General features: G+C 41.9%; 1 protein-coding gene across 3 annotated transcripts in view; it reads right to left on the bottom strand.

The window, feature by feature from the left end:
* LOC121568254 (uncharacterized protein C14orf132) overlaps window positions 1-22392 on the bottom strand; it is a 48043-nt gene that overhangs the window by 9186 nt on the left and 16465 nt on the right. The window contains exons 1-2 of one of the 3 annotated variants that reach the window (XR_006001220.2): window positions 2861-2982; window positions 882-925 (exon numbers count right to left, since the gene is read on the bottom strand). The exons of 1 other annotated variant lie outside the window; for it this stretch is intronic. The gene's annotated coding sequence lies outside the window, so the exon portion shown is untranslated. Of the gene's footprint in view, window positions 1-881; window positions 926-2860; window positions 2983-22392 lie in introns of those variants that run through there. One more of the 3 variants, XR_006001221.2, reaches the window with a different exon arrangement.

Consider the following 22392-nt stretch of genomic DNA (forward strand, 5'->3'; position numbering starts at 1 on the left):
GTATGGTGTCCTGACAGGGACAATACATGTTGAAGTAAATAACATACAGGCGGCTGTGTTGTTTTGCATGATGATCACACACACATCAAATGACCAGCTGCCTCCAGCTTTGAGTTATTGTTTTTTTTGTTTATCCAAATACTATTCACCAGACAAATGATTACAGTTGGTGGTATCAGGTGTTTAACTGTCCTGAAGTGTGTGCCAAAAGTGTGTTCCACTTAGGCAACTAAAGATGAACTGTCCACCAAAACGTATATCACAGTGAACAAACATCTGGGTTCCACATAAAGCTCTGGTGGAACTCCACAGCATTCAGAAACCCATAAAGAATAGGACACTGGATCTTCATAGCAACTCCTTTCAGCAGAGATAATAACCAGTTTAGGTTCCAGGGAGAGTTCTGAAGGTGTCATTCCATCCATTCATGCGCTATATGTGGATTGACCAATCACCATGCATACCACGAAGGGCCTTAAGACCTTACACTTTTACCGACTCCTTAACTTACTTTAAAAGCAACCAGAGGTTATGTACCCTGTCGCGTTTGGATGGAAGAGTTGTCTGCGGACGTTGTCACTGAAGTGGAGGCAGGGTGAGAATTCACTGTTCAATTCTTCTTTTAATGATCAGTAGGTCTGATATCTCCCTCACCTCACCAATTATCAGTAAAGATAACAAAACATAATCTAAGGCTCAGGTACAGCCATGGTGTCAAAGCGAAAGTTCTAAACAAGGACATTTCTTACAGTGGAAAATTATTTTATTATGGAAGATAATATCCAAGGCAATATCCGATATGGATTGGATGATATCCAAAATCCAATATCCAGATGGTTTAGATATCATGTTCAAAGAGAGAATAGAAAAGATCAACTCACATGGTCACACAGAGGAGGCCTCTATGAAGGATGATGGAACATATCTATAAAACATCACGAACGTCATAGTTATTCACAAATGCATAGCAGCACTTAAGTGATCTCTTACCACAGAGATTCATCATCTGTCTCCACTCAAGTGTTGTGTTCCAGATACTATTTCTTCCAATAGGGATCACAGGGAAGAACAAGAACTAAGATGCAATTTAGACTAGGAACAATAATTTATAAGCAACCTTTAAAAGGAGAAGTTTGCTTTTTACAACCAAATGTATATTTTTGTTGCGACTCGAGCGATACCTCTCCATCCAGTCTACAGGTAACTGCCAAAATAAAGGAAACAATTGAGTAAATGAGGGATCCAGACACTTTTTTTGTTGCTTTCACTTGTTTTTGAGGAATTTACCCTAACCAGCGATTCATTTCCTCATGTACGGAGGCTCTGAAAAAACATTAACAAATGCTCCAAAAACACCCAAATACGTCATTTTAGAAATGGAAATGCTCTGAGTATAGTGATGCAGGTCTTTAGATGTTGTACACATGAAGTTGTGTCATTCCAAACTTTATCTGCAACATTATATTCAATTTTGTGCTACGCGAGCCGTTTCCCCTATCCAGCTGTTCCATCCTCTGTGTAAACTGCTGCTACAAGTAACTGCCAAAATAAAGGACACACCAACATATAGTGTCTTAATAGGGCATTGAGCCACCAGAACAGCTTCAATGCACCTTGGCATAGATTTGACTTCCCGTGTGGATGCACATGCTTTCAATATACTTTGAATCCCTCATTTACTCAAGTGTTTCCTTTATTTTGGCAGTTACCTGTAGACTGGACGGAGAGGTATCGCTCGAGTCGCAACAAAATGGAATATAACGTTGCGGATAATGTTCAGATTGACACAGTTTCATGTGAACAACATGTAAAGACTTGCATCACTATACTGAGAGCTTTTCCGTTTCTAAGGAAGTATTTGGGTGTTTTTGGAGCCTTTGTTCATGTTTTTTTTTTTTAGTTGTGGGTAAGTTTCTCAAAAACATGCCATTGACATCAAATTTAGAATTGGTTGTAAAAAATCCAAAAAATCTCCATAAACCTCTTAATATGTATATTTAATTAAAGTTCCAAGATTTTTCAGAGAATAAAGGAAGGCCGTTGAAGAGATTGGAGTGCTTGTAGTTCCCCTTTTTGTTTTCTTAGTAAAGATTGAGCCCGAAATAACTAGATATCTATATGTGGTTGTAGTTGAACTAGCTATCCTCATTACCCCGTATTGTATCGCAACATCAATGAGTAAGACAACTAGCATTTGTGACCTATTGGTCTTGTTTGTTTACATTCTGTATGCAAAGTCATGCTTCTAATTCCAAACATCTTAAGACATAGAGATGTGTCAGAATAATTCTGAGAACAACATTGAAAGGTCAACACGCAATCCCTGGTCTAATGATTTATTTACAACGTCTTCACTCTCACAGGAAACAAATGACTGACATAAATGGGAATGTTGTCAACCCAGCAAAAATGGAAGTGATGGTTATATCAGCTTAAATGTTAATACCATCATGTAAAGTCCGTCATGAGAGTCAGGTCATTAGCCTACCAGCTTAGAAGGCTAAAAGCCTAGGTCATTTTGCCATGCAGTAACTTGCCAATGCATTTCACAATTCACATGCACCAATCATACTTTGTTTAGCATGTCCCAAACATGCTCTGCCCATGTGTTCTTTCTTCAATGTGCATGACAATCACTAGGCAGAGCCGCTTCAAGTGAAACTAACTGCACTGTGAACCACATATGCCACACTGTAGGTCAAAGAAGCAAAGTACAAAGTTGAGTTATGTTAGAGGATGCAAGGACAACGAAAGACACACATAAGTCGAGAGTCGACCCAGGGAAACGGGTGATGGGGACAACATATAATATTTGAGGAGGGGGAGAGAGTGGGAAAAAGAAGAGTGCAGGAATACCTACTGTAGGCTGTTTCAGTAGACTTCTCTACCACTTCCTGTATCACCGGAGGGCTGCGCTGTGAGTCCTGATTCACCACAGAGAGGGGGATTTAAAAGGAGAGCACTGTACTCACAGACAGCACTGAGCAGCGATTGGACCAGTGCAGAGAGACTAAGTCATGACTGTGTGTGTGTGTGTGTGTGTCTGCATGAGGGAGGGACAAAGGGAGCAGAAGAACAGGGGGGAGTCTATAATTTAGCAGTGGGATTTCAATAAACAGATTAAGGTCAATCTACAATGATGTGGTTGCTTAGAGCTAACTCTCTGGGAATCTAAAGCCCCAACAAACAAAGTCTACCTGGTCCCTGTCCCAACCCTGGATCTGACATGTGTACAGCCACACTACGTCACCATTTCCCCAGCCGCCCCCCTTTGCAAATAATATCATTATTACACTAGTGTGTAAAGCCCCGCAAAGACAGTTGACACGATGGACTCATGACATGCACAATGGACATCCTGACATGCACATTTCTGTAGGCTTTGGCTCTGATGGACAAATAAGGTTAAACTCTCTGTTCCATTCAGGGAAGGGGAGAGAAGGTGCCTATTCAGGCCATGGAGTGTTAGTTGCATTATGATCTTTTGTAATATTACTTGGTTGAGAGGAGATGGAGTCACATGAAAAGAGCCTGTGGGGATCTTTCGTCAGCCTGAGCCCTCTGAGCCAACGTCATAAAGAAATGATTGTGAATCTGAGGAGAAAGGGAGATCATCTTGGAGAAGGTGTGGGGTCATACTAATCAGAGATGGGGAGTATTTATGTTACATGTATTTGAAATACGTATTTAAATATCTTGAGTATTTTGTCATTTTTCTTTCACTGGCCTGAACTACAGTCCAGTGTATTTTGTAACAATATACTCTAGAGAACTGTATGCTGTATTTTCGAAATACTTTTCAACAGTCCTGATAGAAAATGATATAGGGCATATTTCTAAAATAAGTTGAAATGGAAAAAATGTTGTCCACACATGTATTTGTTCGATTTACAACTGCAGAGGATATTTGACTTAAATAGTCTGTCTATTATTTTTACTTTATTTCTTTGCCTACTTGAAATGTATTTTCTGTATTTACATTTTTTATTGTTGACAACAGTATGTAGTATTAAATTTGTATACATTCTTTACTGTATTTTATAAGATACATTTTGATTTATCTTTGCCCATCTCTAGTGTGAGAGAAAAATTAACATGTAACATGTTTACCTGCTTTGTTTAACAAATAGTAAGACAATTCTGTCCCACTAACGCTGTGTTTTTGTAAAGGGATGGTTTCTACTCCAGCTCCCTGCAGCTAGTCTAGGCGTGTGGTCAAGGAGATGGGTTTTACTCGAGATAGGGGTATCTGAAGCTGACAATTGATTTATGAATGACTAGGTGATCAAACCAACAGCCACATTCCATTTCATGATTAATGGTGTGTGAGAGGGAGATGTCTCCGGTCTGACTGAGCCTGCATTTTCATAGACATAATTGGTAATTGGTAAGGTACCAGGGACGAGATCTGTTATGAATAGTTGATAAGAACCTTGTCTTGGGGGCCAAACCCTTGTTTCCATACAATGAGAAGTCTTCATAGCAGATACTGTCTGCTGTGAATTATTATTTTCTTTCATACAAATCCTAACCTTCTGACTCATTCCACTCATCTGCTGTTTGTCATGTAGACTGAGAGGGGGTATAAAATATCTTTGTATTGTCTGTATGTCAGAGCTCTATGTCAGAGCTGTTTTACTACTTTGTAAGTAGGAAAACCTGCAAAATCGGCAGTGTATCAAATACTTCTTCTCCCCACTGTATGTATACATTTCATTGGTGGGAGATGAGGCTTCTAAACAAGCATTGTTTTGAGTTTCATCAAGTTATTTTTTACGGAACATTGCAACACTAAAACCTAAGTCTCACATGAAGATAATAAATATACTGAACATGTAGTCAGAGCAAAATACTATACATTTTACTGTGTTTTCTTTCACAGCTTTAGTTAAAGCCAAATATGTTAATAAAACTAATTACACACAATCCCTCAAAAGGGCCCATGTTTGGATATCTGGTCAGGTGGTGTTATGCGTTCAAAAGGAGGATGTGATTATGTACAATGGTTGTTCCATGTGATGGTGGATAACCATGGTGATTCTCCTGTATTAAAGTAGCTCTCCTTGATTATTGGTGTGTATGTAAACCTAGGGTCTGTATTAAGCACAGGGGTAGAATTCTGAGGGCATCAGATTTCCCTAATGCACCCTCATCTTCTCAAGGCCTGAATAGTTCCCAAATCCTCTATGTTATCCCCTATTAATTGGGCAGGTTGCCATGCTATCGTCCACGATGACATGAGAGAAAACGCATGTATTTGATTGCCATGCAAATCCAATGAGAACATGCAGTCAATTCGCCCTGCCATTGTTTGGTTCCCAAAGAGACAGGATCCATCAAACTGATGCGCCAGTGCCACAGGAGGTAAGATGCTACAAGGATCTTCATTTCTCACTGGGTGGCTTAGGGAAGGCACTGAGCACGTCATCTGACTGTTTTCAATAAGAGTAGAGGGATCTAAATCTCCTTTGGTTCCTCTAGTAATAGGGATGGGCAACTACATACAGTGCTGCTTGAAAGTAAGCGAACACCTTGTGCAATTACAGATTTATTCAGAACCAGTCTTTTTTATCTAACATAACAGGTTTATATTTACCAATACCATATGTTGGTGTAGAGGAAATCATGCACGTAGTAGAAAAACACAATTAAAAAATAATTAGTTCAGGTGTAAAAATAAGTGAACCCCAAGTTGCATCAATTAGGTAAGTAGAATCAGGTGGGTAAATAATTAGCTACCAAATGAACCAATCAAAGGAGAGATCGTTAGGAAAGAGTTTGGGCAGGACTCTGAATATATATATATATATATATATATATATATATATATATATATATATATATATATATACATGTATATACAGTGGGGGAAAAAAGTATTTAGTCAGCCACCAATTGTGCAAGTTCTCCCACTTAAAAAGATGAGAGAGGCCAGTAATTTTCATCATAGGTACACGTCAACTATGACAGACAAATTGAGAATTTTTTTTCCAGAAAATCACATTGTAGGATTTTTTATGAATTTATTTGCAAATTGTGGTGGAAAATAAGTATTTGGTCACCTACAAACAAGCAAGATTTCTGGCTCTCACAGACCTGTAACTTCTTCTTTAAGAGGCTCCTCTGTCCTCCACTCGTTACCTGTATTAATGGCACCTGTTTGAACTTGTTATCAGTATAAAAGACACCTGTCCACAACCTCAAACAGTCACATTCCAAACTCCACTATGGCCAAGACCAAAGAGCTGTCAAAGGACACCAGAAACAAAATTGTAGACCTGCACCAGGCTGGGAAGACTGAATCTGCAATAGGTAAGCAGCTTGGTTTGAAGAAATCAACTGTGGGAGCAATTATTAGGAAATGGAAGACATACAAGACCACTGATAATCTCCCTCGATCTGGGGCTCCACGCAAGATCTCACCCCGTGGGGTCAAAATGATCACAAGAACGGTGAGCAAAAATCCCAGAACCACACGGGGGGACCTAGTGAATGACCTGCAGAGAGCTGGGACCAAAGTAACAAAGCCTACCATCAGTAACACACTACGCCGCCAGGGACTCAAATCCTGCAGTGCCAGACGTGTCCCCCTGCTTAAGCCAGTACATGTCCAGGCCCGTCTGAAGTTTGCTAGAGTGCATTTGGATGATCCAGAAGAGGATTGGGAGAATGTCATATGGTCAGATGAAACCAAAATATAACTTTTTGGTAAAAACTCAACTCGGTCGTGTTTGGAGGACAAAGAATGCTGAGTTGCATCCAAAGAACACCATACCTACTGTGAAGCATGGGGGTGGAAACATCATGCTTTGGGGCTGTTTTTCTGCAAAGGGACAAGGACGACTGATCCTTGTAAAGGAAAGAATGAATGGGGCCATGTATCGTGAGATTTTGAGTGAAAACCTCCTTCCATCAGCAAGGGCATTGAAGATGAAACGTGGCTGGGTCTTTCAGCATGACAATGATCCCAAACACACTGCCCGGGCAACGAAGGAGTGGCTTCGTAAGAAGCATTTCAAGGTCCTGGAGTGGCCTAGCCAGTCTCCAGATCTCAACCCCATAGAAAATCTTTGGAGGGAGTTGAAAGTCTGTGTTGCCCAGCGACAGCCCCAAAACATCACTGCTCTAGAGGAGATCTGCATGGAGGAATGGGCCAAAATACCAGCAACAGTGTGTGAAAACCTTGTGAAGACTTACAGAAAACGTTTGACCTGTGTCATTGCCAACAAAGGGTATATAACAAAGTATTGAGAAACTTTTGTTATTGACCAAATACTTATTTTCCACCATAATTTGCAAATAAATTCATTAAAAATCCTACAATGTGATTTTCAGGATTCTAATTTTGTCTGTCATAGTTGACGTGTACCTATGATGAAAATTACAGGCCTCTCTCATCTTGTTAAGTGGGAGAACTTGCACAATTGGTGGCTGACTAAATACTTTTTTTCCCCACTGTATATACACATACACACACACTACCGGTCAAAAGACACACCTACTCATTCAAGGGTTTTTCTTTATTTTTACTATTTTTTTACATTGTAAAATAATAGTGAAGACATAAACTATGAAATAACACATATGGAATCATGTAACCAATAAAGTGTTAAACAAATAAAAAAATATTTTAGATTTTAGATTCTTCAAATAGCCACCCTTTGCCTTGATGACAGCTTTGCACACTATTGGCATTCTCTCAACCAGCTTCATGATGTAGTCACCTGGAATGCATTTCAATTAACAGGTGTTCCTTCTTAAAAGTTAATTTGTGGAATTTCTTTCCTTCTTAATGCATTTGAGCCAATCAGTTGTGTTGTGACCAGGTACGGGGGGTATACAGAAGATAGCCCTATTTGGCAAAAGACCAAGTCCATATTATGGCAAGAACAGCTCAAATAAGCAAAGAGAAACGACAGTCCATCATTACTTTAAGACATGAAGGTCAGTCAATACAGAACATTTCAAGAACTTTGAAAGTTTCTTCAAGTGCAGTCGCAAAAACCATCAAGCGCTATGTTGAAACTGGCTCTCATGAGGACCGCCACAGGAATGGAAGACACAGAGTTACCTCTGCTGCAGAGGATAAGTTCATTAGATTTAAAAGCCTCAGAAATTGCAGCCCAAATAAATGTTCAAGTAACAGACACATCTTAACATCAACTGTTCAGAGGAGACTGTGTGAATCAGGCCTTCATGGTCGAATTGCTGCAAAGAAACCACAACTAAAGGACACCAATAATAAGAAGAGAATTGCTTGGGCCAAGAAACACGAGCAATGGACATTAGACCGGTGGAAATTTGTCTTTTGGTCTGGAGTCCAAATTGTTTATTTTTGGTACGAACCACTGTGTCTTTTTGAGACGCGGTGTGGAGTGAATGGATGATCTCCGCATGTTTATTTCCCACCGTAAAGCATGGAGGAGGAGGTGTTATGGTGTGGAGGTGCTTTGCAGGTGACACTGTCTGTGATTTATTTAGAATTCAAGGCACACTTAACCAGCATGGCTACCATAGCATTCTGCAGGAATACGTCATCACATTCGGTTTGGGCTTAGTGGGACTTGGATTGTGAAGGCTATCTCCCTGGCATGTGACAGCAAAGGACATGGGTTGCCTAGCAGTGTGCCTGCCCACTCCACTAGGGGTGTGGTGGCTTATTGGACATTGTTCAGGGGCATGACGATTGATAATATCTGTGCGGCAGCGAGTTGGGGTTCCCCACATACCTTTGTGAGGTTTTATCGCTTGGATGTAACTGCTCCCAAGTGTTCTTATGGCTGGGTCTGGGAGTGGGTGTTAGGCAGCATGCAGGTTGTGGATTTATCTGGGTTACCACAGTTTCCTGGGGGTTTGAGCCTTGGGCTGCCGTGGCAGCGCGCGAGTACACCGTTTCCAGGTTACTGCAGGTTTCCTGTGGGTTTGAGCCTCAGGCTGCCGTGCACTTCACCAAGTCATGACAGGAGTTCTGTTATTTTGGAGTTGCGGTTCCTTGTACGAGTTCTGACATTTCAGGCTTGTAAGGTAAGTAATGTTCTTGGAACAGTGGGGTCTATTGGCAGCTTGTTAGTGTGCATAGCCATGTTGCAGCAGGTTCTAGTTCCCTATATGGGGCTCTGACAGTTCAGGCTTCTTGGGTAAGTATCAGGGAAAAAGGTGGCTTCTGTAACCCCTTTTTGGAGCCGGTGGAACCTGTGTGTGCTTGGGCTGCCAAGGCCTCCTAGTTTGGTACCCTCTGAGCCAGCATGGGGCGTGATTGTATGTCCACATAGTATGTTATACTGAGTGACCAACTGAAAGGGAACATACAGTTATGAATATAACTACTGTTCCCTGAAGGGAACGAGGTATAACACATTTTGGCCCCACGCCATCAAGGGGTTTGGCCAGGAAGACAGGGCTTCCGAGGGCGGGCTCGGAATCCATTGGGTGTTTTTGTAGTTTTCTTCAGGTGAATATGATTGGTCGTTGACGCCCCATAGTATGTTATACTCCGTTCCCTACTTCAGGGAACAGAAGTTATTCATAACTAAGTTTCCTTCAGATATAGTACTTTACACTTGTGATCTGGGTTACTCTATGTCGTGATGAGTTTCCAACATTGATCTAAATTGATTTTGGGGGGATTATAACTGTCCATCTAATCGTCCCTGAGGGTGAAAGGTTGTCTTCATGAGGTGACAGAGACACAACAATGTGCTTTTCTACTTCACACCAGTCTCTCCATCCACTTAAAGTCCAATCTCACTAACATGGCATGTCAATCTATGTCTCGTGTGTAGCCTTTTCTTGTAGTGAGCCATATTATCCGCAATTTGTTTTCAGAACATTCACTGACAAAAACGTACAGGAAATAAAATGGACGTGTGTTCTATTTTATTGAAGAGCCCCTGACCAGTTGAAGGGAAATGCACTCCGAACATGACAAGTGGCTGGATTTGGCCTGGAGCAAGGGAAGAAAGGATGGAGTACACAGTGCTTACTGTCTGACTTGTTTTACCCCACGTCTAAAAACTCACTGTGCTGTACAGTGGACTTCTACTGCACACTCTCTCACACACACACACACACACACACACACACACACACACACACACACACACACACACACACACACACACACACACACACACACACACACACACACACACACACACACAGAGAGAGAGAGAGAGAGAGAGAGTACTCTCTCTGACACACACACAGGTCTTTCTACTCACTTTGATCATGCATGCCCTAAACATGGTCTATTCAGCTCAATTTGATTACACCCTCCACTGTTGAATTGACATGTCAACACTGTTAAGCTTTTCTACACATGCATGTTCATCATGCTTGATAGAACTGCTGAGCTGAGAGCATCGCATGAAACATGTATTTGTATACATGTATACATTTCATTGGTGGGAGATGAGGCCGCTACAAAAGCATTGTTTTGAGTTTCATCAATTCATTTTTGAACGGAACACTACAGGCCCATGTTTGGATATCTGGTCAGGTGGCATTATGTGTTCAAAAGGACGATGTGATGATGTCCAATGGTTGTTCCATGTGATGGTGGATAACCATGGTGATTCTCCTGTACTAAAGTAGCCTCCTCGGTTATTGGTGTGTATGTAAACCTAGGGTCTGTATTAAGCACTGGGGTAGAATGTCCATTCTGAGGGCATCAGATTCCCCTCATGCACCCTCATCTTTTCAAGGCCTGAATAGCTCCCAAATCCTCAATCTCTTCTCTCTTCCCAGTGAGCAGCACAAAGCGTTGTGTCCATTACTCCACCGCTGTCAGATTATCTGGTGTGTGTGGATGGATGATCCCTTTCTTTCGTGAGGGAATTAACCATAGATTATTTTGGGGGGTTTGTTATCTCCTCAAAACAGGGCTCTGGGTTATATAAGCAACTTCATCTGCTCCTCTATGTTATAACCTATTAATTGGACAGGTTTGCCATGCTATTGTCCATGATGACATGAGAGAGCGCATGTATTTGATTGCCATGCAAATCCAATGAGAACAAGCAGAGTCAATTTGCCCTGCCATTGTTTGGATCCCAAAGTGACGGGAGCCGTCAAATTCGGATGCGCCAGTGCCCCGGGAGGTAAAATGGTACACAGCTCTTCTCACTGGGTGGCTTAGGGGAGGAAGGCACTTAGCGCATGTCATCTGACTGTTTTCAATAAGAGTAAAAGGATGTAAAAGTCTTCTTTAGATCCTCTAGTGTAGGGACATGCAGGCCATGCCCCCCTTTTGTAGGCCCGCGGATAAATATCCAACAAAATTGAGAAAAAAAAAGATATACTGTATATATACAGTATATGTACACTACCAGTCCTAAGTTTGGACACACCTACTCATTCAAGGGTTTTTCTTTATTTTTAATATTTTTTACATTGTGGAATAATAGTGAAGACATCAAAACTATGAAATAACACATTTGGAATCATGTAGTAACCAAAAAAGTGTTATACAAATCAAAATATATTTTATATTTGAGATTCTTCAAATAGCCACCCTTTGCCTTGATGACAGCTTTGCACACTCTTGGCATTCTCTTAACCAGCTTCATGAGGTAGTCACCTGGAATGCAATATATATATATATATACAGTGGGGAGAACAAGTATTTGATACACTGCCGATTTTGCAGGTTTTCCTACTTACAAAGCATGTAGAGGTCTGTAATTTTTATCATAGGTACATTTCAACTGTGAGAGACTGAATCTAAAACAAAAATCCAGAAAATCACATTGTATGATTTTTAAGTAATTAATTTGCATTTTATTGCATGACATAAGTATTTGATACATCAGAAAAGCAGAACTTAATATTTGGTACAGAAACCTTTGTTTGCAATTACAGAGATCATACGTTTCCTGTAGGTCTTGACCAGGTTTGCACACACTGCAGCAGGGATTTTGGCCCACTCCTCCATACAGACCTTCTGCAGATCCTTCAGGTTTCGGGGCTGTCGCTGGGCAATACGGACTTTCAGCTCCCTCCAAAGATTTTCTATTGGGTTCAGGTCTGGAGACTGGCTAGGCCACTCCAGGCCCTTGAGATGCTTCTTACGGAGCCACTCCTTAGTTGCCCTGGCTGTGTGTTTTGGGTCGTTGTCATGCTGGGAGACCCAGCCACGACCCATCTTCAATGCTCTTACTGAGGGAAGGAGGTTGTTGGCCAAGATCTCGTGATACATGGCCCCATCCATCCTCCCTCAATACAGTGCAGTCGTCCTGTCCCCTTTGCAGAAAAGCATCCCCAAAGAATGATGTTTCCACCTCCAAGCTTCACGGTTGGGATGGTGTTCTTGGGGTTGTACTCATCCTTCTTCTTCCTCCAAACACGGCGAGTGGAGTTTAGACCAAAAAGCTCTATTTTTGTCTCATCAGACCACATGACCTTCTCCCATTCCTCCTCTGGATCATCCAGATGGTCATTGGCAAACTTCAGACGGGCCGGGACATGCGCTGGCTTGAGCAGGGGGACCTTGCGTGCGCTGCAGGATTTTAATCCATGACGGCGTAGTGTGTTACTAATGGTTTTCTTTGAGACTGTGGTCCCAGCTCTCTTCAGGTCATTGACCAGGTCCTGCCGTGTAGTTCTGGGCTGATCCCTCACCTTCCTCATGATCATTGATGCCCCACGAGGTGAGATCTTGCATGGAGCCCCAGACCGAGGATGATTGACCGTCATCTTGAACTTCTTCCATTTTCTAATAATTGCGCCAACAGTTGTTGCCTTCTCACCAAGCTGCTTGCCTATTGTCCTGTAGCCCATTCCAGCCTTGTGCAGGTCTACAATTGTATCCCTGATGTCCTTACACAGCTCTCTGGTCTTGGCCATTGTGGAGAGGTTGGAGTCTGTTTGATTGAGTGTGTGGACAGGTGTCTTTTATACAGGTAACGAGGGCTTCTTAAAGAAAAACTAACAGGTCTGTGAGAGCCGGAATTCTTACTGGTTGGTAGATAGCTGGATAGACATAGGCTAATTGAGTGACTGTCAGTGACTGACATAAAAACAGAAACACTGCTAATGAAATTACACCTGTGTATTCTACTATTCTAACTCTGAACTGAGTTTCAATAAAAAAGTGTGTGTGTGTATGTATGTATGTATGTATATACAGTGGGGAGAACAAGTATTTGATACAATGCGGATTTTGCAGGTTTTCCTACTTACAAAGCATGTAGAGGTCTGTAATTTTTATCATAGGTAGACTTCAACTGTGAGAGACAGAATCTAAAACAAAAATCCAGAATATCACATTGTATGATTTTCAAGTAATTAATTTGCATTTTATTGCATGACATAAGTATTTGATACATCGGAAAAGCAGAACTTAATATTTGGTACAGAAACCTTTGTTTGCAATTACAGATATCATACGTTTCCTGTAGGTCTTGGCCAGGTTTGCACACACTGCAGTAGGGATTTTGGCCCACTCCTCCATACAGACCTTCTCCAAATCCTTCAGGTTTCGGGGCTGTCGCTGGGCAATACGGACTTTCATCTCCCTCCAAAGATTTTCTATTGGGTTCAGGTCTGGAGACTGGCTAGGCCACTCCAGGCCCTTGAGATGCTTCTTACGGAGCCACTCCTTAGTTGCCCTGGCTGTGTGTTTCGGGTCGTTGTCATGCTGAAAGACCCAGCCACGACCCATCTTCAATGCTCTTACTGAGGGAAGGAGGTTGTTGGCCAAGATCTCGTGATACATGGCCCCATCCATCCTCCCTCAATACAGTGCAGTCGTCCTGTCCCCTTTGCAGAAAAGCATCCCCAAAGAATGATGTTTCCACCTCCAAGCTTCACGGTTGGGATGGTGTTCTTGGGGTTGTACTCATCCTTCTTCTTCCTCCAAACACGGCGAGTGGAGTTTAGACCAAAAAGCTCTATTTTTGTCTCATCAGACCACATGACCTTCTCCCATTCCTCCTCTGGATCATCCAGATGGTCATTGGCAAACTTCAGACGGGCCGGGACATGCGCTGGCTTGAGCAGGGGGACCTTGCGTGCGCTGCAGGATTTTAATCCATGACGGCGTAGTGTGTTACTAATGGTTTTCTTTGAGACTGTGGTCCCAGCTCTCTTCAGGTCATTGACCAGGTCCTGCCGTGTAGTTCTGGGCTGATCCCTCACCTTCCTCATGATCATTGATGCCCCACGAGGTGAGATCTTGCATGGAGCCCCAGACCGAGGATGATTGACCGTCATCTTGAACTTCTTCCATTTTCTAATAATTGCGCCAACAGTTGTTGCCTTCTCACCAAGCTGCTTGCCTATTGTCCTGTAGCCCATCCCAGCCTTGTGCAGGTCTACAATTGTATCCCTGATGTCCTTACACAGCTCTCTGGTCTTGGCCATTGTGGAGAGGTTGGAGTCTGTTTGATTGAGTGTGTGGACAGGTGTCTTTTATACAGGTAACGAGTTCAAACAGGTGCAGTTAATACAGGTAATGAGTGGAGAACAGGAGGGCTTCTTAAAGAAAAACTAACAGGTCTGTGAGAGCCGGAATTCTTACTGGTTGGTAGATAGCTGGATAGACATAGGCTAATTGAGTGACTGTCAGTGACTGACATAAAAACAGAAACACTGCTAATGAAATTACACCTGTGTATTCTACTATTCTAACTCTGAACTGAGTTTCAATAAAAAAGTGTGTGTGTGTATGTATGTATGTATGTATATACAGTGGGGAGAACAAGTATTTGATACAATGCGGATTTTGCAGGTTTTCCTACTTACAAAGCATGTAGAGGTCTGTAATTTTTATCATAGGTACACTTCAACTGTGAGAGACGGAATCTCTACCAACCAGTAAGAATTCCGGCTCTCACAGACCTGTTAGTTTTTCTTTAAGAAGCCCTCGTTACCTGTATAAAAGACACCTGTCCACACACTCAATCAAACAGACTCCAACCTCTCCACAATGGCCAAGACCAGAGAGCTGTGTAAGGACATCAGGGATACAATTGTAGACCTGCACAAGGCTGGGATGGGCTACAGGACAATAGGCAAGCAGCTTGGTGAGAAGGCAACAACTGTTGGCGCAATTATTAGAAAATGGAAGAAGTTCAAGATGACGGTCAATCATCCTCGGTCTGGGGCTCCATGCAAGATCTCACCTCGTGGGGCATCAATGATCATGAGGAAGGTGAGGGATCAGCCCAGAACTACACGGCAGGACCTGGTCAATGACCTGAAGAGAGCTGGGACCACAGTCTCAAAGAAAACCATTAGTAACACACTACGCCGTCATGGATTAAAATCCTGCAGCGCACGCAAGGTCCCCCTGCTCAAGCCAGCGCATGTCCCGGCCCGTCTGAAGTTTGCCAATGACCATCTGGATGATCCAGAGGAGGAATGGGAGAAGGTCATGTGGTCTGATGAGACAAAAATAGAGCTTTTTGGTCTAAACTCCACTCGCCGTGTTTGGAGGAAGAAGAAGGATGAGTACAACCCCCAAGAACACCATCCCAACCGTGAAGCATGGAGGTGGAAACATCATTCTTTGGGGATGCTTTTCTGCAAAGGGGACAGGACGACTGCACCGTATTGAGGGGAGGATGGATGGGCCATGTATCGCGAGATCTTGGCCAACAACCTCCTTCCCTCAGTAAGAGCATTGAAGATGGGTCGTGGCTGGGTCTTTCAGCATGACAACGACCCGAAACACACAGCCAGGGCAACTAAGGAGTGGCTCCGTAAGAAGCATCTCAAGGTCCTGGAGTGGCCTAGCCAGTCTCCAGACCTGAACCCAATAGAAAATCTTTGGAGGGAGATGAAAGTCCGTATTGCCCAGCGACAGCCCCGAAACCTGAAGGATTTGGAGAAGGTCTGTATGGAGGAGTGGGCCAAAATCCCTACTGCAGTGTGTGCAAACCTGGCCAAGACCTACAGGAAACGTATGATATCTGTAATTGCAAACAAAGGTTTCTGTACCAAATATTAAGTTCTGCTTTTCCGATGTATCAAATACTTATGTCATGCAATAAAATGCAAATTAATTACTTGAAAATCATACAATGTGATATTCTGGATTTTTGTTTTAGATTCTGTCTCTCACAGTTGAAGTCTACCTATGATAAAAATTACAGACCTCTACATGCTTTGTAAGTAGGAAAACCTGCAAAATCGGCATTGTATCAAATACTTGTTCTCCCCACTGTACAGTGGGGAAAAAAAGTATTTAGTCAGCCACCAATTGTGCAAGTTCTCCCACTTAAAAAGATGAGAGAGGCCTGTAATTTTCATCATAGGTACACGTCAACTATGACAGACAAAATGAGAAAAAAAAATCCAGAAAATCACATTGTAGGATTTTTAATGAATTTATTTGCAAATTATGGTGGAAAATAAGTATTTGGTCACCTACAAACAAGCAAGATTTCTGGCTCTCACAGACCTGTAACTTCTTCTTTAAGAGGCTCCTCTGTCCTCCACTCGTTACCTGTATTAATGGCACCTGTTTGAACTTGTTATCAGTATAAAAGACACCTGTCCACAACCTCAAACAGTCACACTCCAAACTCCACTATGGCCAAGACCAAAGAGCTGTCAAAGGACACCAGAAACAGAATTGTAGACCTGCACCAGGCTGGGAAGACTGAATCTGCAATAGGTAAGCAGCTTGGTTTGAAGAAATCAACTGTGGGAGCAATTATTAGGAAATGGAAGACATACAAGACCACTGATAATCTCCCTCGATTTGGGGCTCCACGCAAGATCTCACCCCGTGGGGTCAAAATGATCTCAAGAACGGTGAGCAAAAATCCCAGAACCACACGGGGGGACCTAGTGAATGACCTGCAGAGAGCTGGGACCAAAGTAACAAAGCCTACCATCAGTAACACACTACGCCGCCAGGGACTCAAATCCTGCTGTGCCAGACGTGTCCCCCTGCTTAAGCCAGTACATGTCCAGGCCCGTCTGAAGTTTGCTAGAGTGCATTTGGATGATCCAGAAGAGGATTGGGAGAATGTCATATGGTCAGATGAAACCAAAATAGAACTTTTTGGTAAAAACTCAACTCGTCGTGTTTGGAGGACAAAGAACACCATACCTACTGTGAAGCATGGGGGTGGAAACATCATGCTTTGGGGCTGTTTTTCTGCAAAGGGACCAGGTCGACTGATCCGTAAAGGAAAGAATGAATGGGGCCATGTATCGTGAGATTTTGAGTGAAAACCTCCTTCCATCAGCAAGGGCATTGAAGATGAAACGTGGCTGGGTCTTTCAGCATGACAATGATCCCAAACACACCGCCCGGGCAACGAAGGAGTGGCTTCGTAAGAAGCATTTCAAGGTCCTGGAGTGGCCTAGCCAGTCTCCAGATCTCAACCCCATAGAAAATCTTTGGAGGGAGTTGAAAGTCCGTGTTGCCCAGCGACAGCCCCAAAACATCACTGCTCTAGAGGAGATCTGCATGGAGGAATGGGCCAAAATACCAGCAACAGTGTGTGAAAACCTTGTGAAGACTTACAGAAAACGTTTGACCTGTGTCATTGCCAACAAAGGGTATATAACAAAGTATTGAGAAACTTTTGTTATTGACCAAATACTTATTTTCCACCATAATTTGCAAATAAATTCATTAAAAATCCTACAATGTGATTTTCTGGATTTTTTTTCTAATTTCGTCTGTCATAGTTGACGTGTACCTATGATGAAAATTACAGGCCTCTTTCATCTTTTTAAGTGGGAGAACTTGCACAATTGGTGGCTGACTAAATACTTTTTTGCCCCACTGTATATATATATATATATATATATATATATATATATATATATATATACAATACATACATACATAGATACACACACACACTTTTTATTGAAACTCAGTTCAGAGTTAGAATAGTAGAATACACAGGTGTAATTTCATTAGCAGTGTTTCTGTTTTTATGTCAGTCACTGACAGTCACTCAATTAGCCTATGTCTATCCAGCTATCTAAACTTGTAGTAATCATGGTTGAATTACCGACTGGGGGCCCCCATTGATTTTTTTTGTCTCTCTCGGGGGGACCCCAACAACATTTAATTTAGGGCCCCCAAAAGGCTAGGGCTGGCTCTGACTGCATGTGTGGGTATGGATGTGGGTACACAGAACCAGCGAGCCACTGCAGCCCCTCATGATGAGTTCAGATTTTTGTGCCCCCCATCAAATGACCCATCCCTGCTCTGGTGAATCAGTGGATAATATACAACTTTCAGACATTCTTTTTCGATTTAAGAAGTCATCTGAACATTTTATCCACTACAAATTCTCTAGAGACATTAAACTCTCAGATAAAACATTTCCCAAAAGGTAGAATATAAAATGTTTATTGTCTGATTTGTTAGACAAATATATTTTTTAATAATCCTTCGATTGCCGTAAGCGGTTTACTTTTCATTATCATTCAAATTGGAAATGGCGTTGGTTCAGCTCCCAGAAAACAAAGACATTAACCAAATCGAGTTGAAAGTAGTAATGCTCTGTTTTCTTAAAGTTATTATAATAATTAGTCATTTAGCAGACACTCTTATCCAGAGCGACTTACAGGAGCAATTAGGGTTAAGTGCCTTGCTCAAGGGCACATCGACAGATTTTTCACCTAGTCGGCTCGGGGATTAGAACCAGCGACCTTTCAGTTACTGGCACAACGCTCTTAACCACTAAGCTACCTGCCGCCCGTAGGAGTCATTTTGCATGAGATTAGCTTGCGGAAGCATTTAAAGTGCAACCAATTACGTTTTCTATGTAGACTCGGATGTGTCATTGTCAAAATGGACCATGAAGAATAACATTTATTTTTAGTATGATATTACCACAAGCAAACATTTCCACTGTTAATGTGGACACTAAACATTTCTATGATCTTGTAAGCCACCCCTTGATGAATTTGTATTAGGTGTTATGACTAACTCAAGAGTCCAGGTTACATGGCCATTAGCATAACAGTCGTTCAACCACTATGTATCCCAATCCTTCTCAGCTGCAATGTTGTTACATTATTAATGCTTCATCACCCTCTCCACCCCCAGTCCCCCACCCTCTCAATATGCCCCCCATCCAAAAGTCCATGGAGCATAGAGGAATTACAGTCTGGACAGAGGATGTCTACGGTAAAAAAAAAAACGGGGATGTCTGGTCCAATGCTTGTAAGCCACAATAATTTACTCTCCATCTGCTGTGATGGCCAGAGGACTGAGAACTAAGGACAGATGAAGCTGACTGGAAGTTCACATAAACCAGAGAGATAAGGGCACACTGAAACAAACGTATCCTCACCGTTGCTTTCTTATTTACTTGACCTCATTCACATATGCTCTGCACTCTCACGCACTTACTTGGTCACATACATGTACATACACACAAACGCAAGCATATCTATGCACGCACGCACATTCTGAAGGGGATTGTTGGTCTGTGACAGTGTACTAGGTCATCCTCTCTTGAGAGAGGATGACCTAGTACATTTCAAGTGCAGTGGAGTCACTGCACTTGACAGTCACTGTCAGCTACCATCGTCCTCCACCTTTATCTACTGTGTGACTTGTTGTGCAACAGACATTACGTTAAAACTCTTTGGCTCAACTCTAACTAATTATTTCCTTCTATGTCACTTAAGCATGATCTGTCAATACAAGCACAATTTGTCAATACAAAAACGATGCCACTGTTCCTCGTGTGCACATGTGGAGAAAAACATACTGAAAAACAAAAATCACTTCCAGATCAAGAATGAGGACTATATACTAAATAAGTTTGAAATTGTGTCTATAGACATTTAATAAGCAGAGCACTCTATGGCTTTTACTGTCAAACATTGTGTTTTTATAATTATACCAGCTTGGCAATGGAGCAGATGCTCAGTACATGCAAGCCTGTGCCCTACTTAAGGCATTGCATTAACATTCTGCCATTTGATTAAAAACTGCCCAAAGAAAGAAGTTGATTAAACTATTACCAGCTGCTTATGCCCTTCCAACAAGTTCACTCAGGTGTAAAATAATCAAAATAATGGAGGAGATTGTTTGAGTTTATATGCCCTAACGTTTGAAAATTCTAACTTTACATAACGTTTATCAAAGCAATAAATTATTTTGAAAGAGGAAGCAAAGTATTTAAGCATTGTGTTCTCTTTTCAGTCTCCTCCATTTCCACTAACTATAGTTAACTGTAAGGATTTTTTTCCTAATAATAGTGTAAAATTAACACCTGTACAGAAAGACTTGTGTGAGGGCCAAATTGCAGGGGAGGAACTTCTTGATGCAATTAAAGCATTTACAGTGCCTTGCAAAAGTATTCATCCCCCTTGGCATTTTTTCTATTTTGTTGCATTACAACCTGTAATGTAAATGGATTTTATTTGAATTTCATGTAATGGACATACACAAAATAGTCCAAATTGGTGAAGTGAAATGAAAAAATAACTTGTTTCAAAAAATTATAAAAAATTAATAACGGAAATGTGGTGAAGCCCCTAAATAAGATCTGGTGCAACCAATTACCTTCAGAAGTCACATAATTTGTTAAATAAAGTCCACCTGTGTGCAATCTAAGTGTCACATGATCTGTCACATGATCTCAGTATATATACACCTGTTCTGAAAGGCCCCAGAGTCTGCAACACCACCAAGGAAGCGGCACCATGAAGACCAAGGAGCTCTCCAAACAGGTCAGGGACAAAGTTGTGGAGAAGTACAGATCAGGGTTGGGTTAGAAAAAATATCTGAAACTTTGAACATCCCACGGAGCACCATTAAATCCATAAATATAAAATGGAAAGAATATGGCACCACAACAAACCTGCCAAGAGAGGGCCGCCCACCAAAACTCACAGACCAGGCAAGGAGGGCATTAATCAGGGAGGCAACAAAGATACCAAAGAAACCCTGAAGGAGCTGCAAAGCTCCACAGCGAGGATTGGAGTATCTGTCCATAGGACCACTTTAAGCTGTACGCTCCACAGAGCTGGGCTTTACGGAAGAGTTGCCAGAAAAAAAGCCATTGCTTAAAGAAAAAAATAAGCTACCACGTTTGGTGTTCGCCAAAAGCTGCAATTGCGGCAAAAGGTGGCTCTACAAAGTATTGACTTTGGGGTGGGGTGAATAGTTATGCACGCTCAAGTTCTGTTTTTCTGTCTTATTTCTTGTTTGTTTCACAATAAAAAATAGTTATAAAAATATCTTCAAAGTGGTAGGCATGTTGTGTAAATCAAATTATACAAACCCCCAAAACATCCATTTTAATTCCAGGTTTTAAGGCAACAAAATAGGAAAAATGCCAAGGGGGGTGAATACTTTCGCAAGGCACTGTAGGCTAGGGGAAACTCCAGGGCTGGATGGCATACCAGTTGAGGTACATTACCGTTTGGGGTCACTTAGAAATGTCCTTGTTTTCTAAAGAAAAGCAATTTTTTTGTCCATTAAAATAGCATCAAATTGATCAATAATACAGTGTAGACATTGTTAATGTTGTAAATGGCTATAGTAGCTGAAAACGGCTGATTTTTAATGGAATATCTACATAGTTGAATATCTGGAGCATCAGCAATTGTTGGTTCGATTACAGGCTCAAAATGGCCAGAAACAAATAACTTTCTTCTGAAACTCGTCAGTCTATCCTTGTTCTGAGAAATTAAGGCTATTCCATGCGAGAAATTGCCAAGAAACTGAAGATCTCGTACAATGCTGTGTACTACTCCCTTCACAGAATAGCGCAAACTGGCTCTAACCAGAATAGAAAGAGGAGTGGGAGGCCCCGGTGCACAACTGAGCAAGAGGACAAATACATTAGTGTGTCTAGTTTGACAAAACAGACACTTCACAGGTCCTCAACTGGCAGCTTCATTAAATAGTACCCGAAACACCAGTCTCAACGTCAGCAGTGAAGGCGACTCGGGATGCTGACCTTCTAGGCAGAGTTGAAAAGAAAAAGTCCAGTGTCTGTGTTCTTTTGGCCATTATAATATTTTATTTTTATTGGCCAGTCTGAGATATGGCTTTTTCTTTGCAACTCTGCCTAGAAGGTCAGCATCCCGGAGTCGCCTCTTCACTGTTGCCGTTGAGACTGGTGTTTTGCGGGTACTATTTAATGAAGCTGCCTTAGCTTAGTGATGAGCTTTGAGGGCACTATGGTGTTCAAAGCTGAGCTGTAGTCAATGAATAGCATTCTCACGTAGGTGTTACTCTTGTCCAGGTGGGAAAGGGCATCGTGGAGTGCAATAGAGATTGCATCATCTGTGGATCTGTTGGGGCAGTATGCAAATTGGAGTGGGTCTAGGGTTTCTGGGATAATGGTGTTGATGTGATCCATGACCAGCCTTTCAAAGCACTTCATGGCTACAGACGTGATCGGTAGTCATTTAGGCAGGTTGTCTTAGATTGCTGGGACTATGGTGGTCTGC

The sequence above is a fragment of the Coregonus clupeaformis genome, chromosome 6, assembly GCF_020615455.1.
Source record: "Coregonus clupeaformis isolate EN_2021a chromosome 6, ASM2061545v1, whole genome shotgun sequence".
NCBI classification, from domain to species: Eukaryota; Metazoa; Chordata; class Actinopteri; order Salmoniformes; family Salmonidae; genus Coregonus; species Coregonus clupeaformis.